This window comes from Notothenia coriiceps, unplaced genomic scaffold (assembly GCF_000735185.1).
Source record: "Notothenia coriiceps isolate Sejong01 unplaced genomic scaffold, NC01 NC01_scaffold00033652, whole genome shotgun sequence".
In the NCBI taxonomy this organism is placed as follows: domain Eukaryota; kingdom Metazoa; phylum Chordata; class Actinopteri; order Perciformes; family Nototheniidae; genus Notothenia; species Notothenia coriiceps.
Genome location: NW_011366353.1, coordinates 506 through 4,761, shown reverse-complemented (window position 1 = coordinate 4,761; position 4,256 = coordinate 506). Strand labels below are relative to the sequence as shown.

The 4,256-nt window shown below is 42.6% G+C and overlaps 1 long non-coding RNA gene across 1 annotated transcript in view; it reads right to left on the bottom strand.

Moving 5' to 3' along the window:
• LOC104961682 (uncharacterized) overlaps nucleotides 1-3,724 on the bottom strand; it is a 5,675-nt gene extending 1,951 nt beyond the window's left edge. Inside the window, exons 1-2 of the long non-coding RNA XR_800122.1 lie at nucleotides 3,659-3,724; nucleotides 3,319-3,403 (exon numbers count right to left, since the gene is read on the bottom strand). This is a non-coding gene — a long non-coding RNA (uncharacterized lncRNA). The remainder of the gene's footprint in view (nucleotides 1-3,318; nucleotides 3,404-3,658) is intronic.
• Between the last annotated feature and the right edge of the window lie 532 nt (nucleotides 3,725-4,256).

Below are 4,256 nucleotides of genomic sequence, written 5' to 3'. Positions count from 1 at the left end.
TGTATTACGTGGAAAATGCAAAGTCGCATTATTTGTAGATATATTTCGTCCTCAGACATTCACTTAAGACATTCTCGGCAGAGGATTGTGTGGTCACTCCAGGAGCAGCGGGACGTTTAACTCAGAGAAAGAGCAGCCACCAGCCGCTCAAAGAGCTTTATACGCACCGCCTTCTGTGATTTACCTTCATTGAACAGCTTATAAAGAGTCTGACACAGGCCGTTTTAAACCACAAACACCCTCTTACCCACACCACACCGAACTGCCGATTACTACCCCCTTTTATTACGTTTTATGGAGGAGGATTCCGCCGTTCATCAGGACGGCATAGATGGGCGGACTGGACTAAAAATCAGCCGGGAGCTCACCCTGCCCAGCCGACGTAAACTGTCAACGGGGGGGGGGGGGGGGTGCAGTCGCCACTGCCTCTGTGTCTGTGTTCTGAGTGTTTGTTTTCCTAAAAAAGCTGCGGGGGAAGCAGGTACATCTGGCGGGTGTCACCGGACATCTAATTCATAGATCAAAGCAGACTGGTACCAAAACTCTCACTGTTCGGTTGGCCAACCGGTGCTTAAACCAATAGCTCTACACCCCTGGCGAAAATGTCCATAAAATTAAGTCGACTTCACAAATATAGTCTATCTCAAAATAATGTATGCTCTGTCATTTCCCACGTAAACATAACAGTCTGTAATGAAATGGTTGTCCTTAATGTGTGTTCCACAATTCCTCCTTGGTGCATCGGCAACTTCTCTCAAAAAAATTAAAGTCCAGGAAAACCGGATTCGTTTCTCCACAGTGGCGCAAGAGAAACGAATCCGTTTTCCTGACTTTATTTTTTTTCTCTCTCCATTTTTTTTTTTTTTCTATGTCCCTTTAGGGGCTCCGTATAATCTCACTTTTACACACCAAAATAACATTCACACAGAGTAAACGTTTGCTAATGGAGAGTCTATTTTGTCTAAAGAAAAAGTTCATGACTATCGATAAAAGATATATATCAATAAACCTATTGTTAATTTTTGCGGTATTCCCCACACATTGCCAGTACACTATTACTGTAATATTTACACTTACCCATGTCCAAATCAAGCGGCAAAATACGGAAGTGCCACACACTGCAGTTCATCTAGTGGCCAGTAGGAGCAGTCTGCAGAAGGGAGCACTTTCCATACCCCCATGTTAAAGGTCACATGTCATGCTTTTCCGGTTATTACCCGTCCCCTTGTGTGTTATGAAGGTTTTTCTGCATGTAAACGGTGTGCAGAGTCAAAACAAAGTCACCCTCAAATGTTACTTCATGTTAAGGCTAATAAAAATGACAAGTCTGTAATGCTAACTAACGTGCTAGCCACTAGCTAGGTAGCTAACTTGATCCAGCCACTCCTGGTCCTTTCATCAGACGGGAAGCGAAAGAACGAGCAAGACCCATTACTGGTATGATAACAACCTAAGCACAAAGGCATATTGTTAAAGTTATCTCATCTTAGCCAGCGCCATATAGATATATTATATCTATATGGCACTGATCTTAGCTATCTCTTAGTGGAGGAAAACAGTTATGACATCACTTACGCGACTGGGATTTGTAGTCTTTCTAGTTGCATATTTTTCATAGTCTTATATTCCAACAGTTTTACGACAAACTGTGACTTTTTTGACATGGAAATGATTTTTTAAGATTGACAAACATCATATGTGTAATTCATGGCACAATTCAAACGGGATCGAAAGATACGTTTTCTCTCTCCATTGACTTCAATACATTATTTTTCCGAAATAAGGTCCCATGGGTCGGAAGTAGATGGGCGGGACTTCGCCTCTCTATAAGATGCCAGGAGGCTGACAAAGAGCTGTGATTGGGACTCAAATACTTCCGTTTGGTTTCCTAGAAATCAGTTTTCTCGGGGCATTTTTAGTCTTTTATTCCTCTCTTCTACGCCTTCCACCTATGCCTCTCCCATGCCTCACCCTCCCACTCCCCTTTCCAGCTTCTGCTTGGCATTCCCCATCGGCCTTTAGCCCAGTTGGCGCCAGCTTTGATCTCCCTCGTCCGCTTTCGCCTCCTCCCTCCTTCCTCACCCCCTTTTTTTTTACTCTCTTATCCTCTCCCTCGGTCTCAAAGCTCCGGCTCTGACCAGGGGAACGGAAAAGACTAAGTGGGATTTCTCTGGATGAAGTGAGAGTTAAGTGGAATGGCTTTACACCTTCCCAGTTTGGGTTAGGAATCCAGAAAAAGACGGGGAGGATTTGATTTAATCCAGCTTGAAACTGAACTGAGGATTTGGTTTTTCCCCTAAGTTTTTATTCTCTACTCTTTCAAGACTTACTTTATCCCCTGTGGTTTGTATAACTTTTCCTCTTACGGGTTTGGATCGGCAGCATACAAACCAGGCCAACAGGTGTCATTTATCTTTTCCCCATGCATAATAAACCTTTGGATTGTGGAGCTGTCGGCTTGTTGGAGCCACCTAATGGAGCGTGGAGAATTCAATCAGATGGATTTAAAAGAGGCTGACATTTAATGATCCCAAAGCCTGAACCACGCTGTGTGTGCACTTAGAAACATTTTCTCCAATCGGTGCCTCCTCAGCTTCAGGGAACTGTGCGTCATTTGTCTGCCTTTGATTATATATGCCAACACTTTCCAATGGAAGTTGAATGGGAAGATTGATATCACTCTACGTTAGGGTTATGCTGCATTCACATGATTGCTTTGCGATGAAAACAGCAATTTAAGTTTTTTATTGGGTTACCTCCCCTGCTAGCTTGCACCTAGTGGGGATTTTGCTCTTTCCATAGAAGCAAAGTCAATGCTGAGCTGTTTTACGATTATGATTATTATTTTGGTCAATAATTGTAATTGCCATTATTAAATGCGATTATTCATTGACTTTGAAAACATCCATTTATTGGAGAAAAAAATGTTGAACAGTATGTTTTTAACAGTTGATTACCCTGAACTTTAAGTATAATTCAACTGAAAAACCAAAAAAAAAAGTATTAAAAAAAAAAAAAAAGTATTAAAAAAAAATCGTTTTATTTCGATTATGTTGTTTTCGTAATCGTTGCAAGCCATAATCGTAATCGCGATTAAAATACGATTAATTGAGCCAGCCCTACTTTAGGGTAAGGCGTTAGTCTGTTCCTATTTGATACCTAAATGTGTGGTTTAGTAAGAGTGCCCAAAAGTCCCATTCTTCAGTGCTTCACTCTCAAAATGTACAAAACTTCTTAATTTCTAAGAACAGTTTGTGATTTCTAATATCATAGCAGGTGTGGTGTGTTATAACATTTAAATACTACACCTGTACTTACTGCCTCCAGCCTGTCAGTCTGTAACCAGGGCAGAGGAAACAGTGACACCTTTGCATTCGTTGTTCCAAATATCGCAGGGTGTGGTCTGTTGTAAAAAAGCACAACCAAACTAATGATCACATTCGGCTTCAACATTTGTCACCCATTGGTTTAATTTAGTCAGTAACCAACCATACTATCCGCAGAGACATTATTTAATCGTCTCAACTAATTCTAGCAATTCCCAATGTGTCTTTTATTTCTTTTTCAATAAACAGGGTTGTCATTTTTCATATCCAGTTGAGTAAACAGGGATAGGTTCCTGCACATTAGCTTAATCGTGTCTCTCGTGTATTCAAACCTTTAATTTGTTGCCTCATTAGGACTACATCTCCCCCTTCGCTTGGATGTGACTCTCTTCACTAACCCTCCTTCCCTCAGCACCCTCTCCATTGTCCCCTCCTCTCCTCCTCTCCTCCTCCCTCGCGCCATTCCACAAAAAGCGATGAGAATCAGTCTGAGTGCAGAAGCTTTGAGAGAGGAGAGAAAAGGTCTACCTTTCCTCAATGAGCTTCAAAGGGCCGTCACATCAGACGTTCCTCTCACACGTTCTCTGTCTCTACGCTCAGACACACTGCCTTTCCAAATCCGTCCTCTCTTTGAAAGGGTTTTCACTGCTGAATCACATTTTCTGCCGTGCACCGTCACTGCTAACGAACCCGATGAACCCTCCGTCTCCTCCCCCCTCCTCTCTCGCTCTGCCTCCGTCTCACTCTCTGCAATAACGCTGTCTAGTCTCAGGTGGCTCGTCTCTCTCTTAGCCCGACGCTAAAATGCAATCAATTCAGTCCTGTGTGTGTGTGTGTGTGTGTGTGTGTGTGTGTGTGTGTGTGTGTGTGTGTGTGTGTGTGTGTGTGTGTGTGTGTGTGAGTGTGTGTGTGTGAGATAGTGTGTGTGTG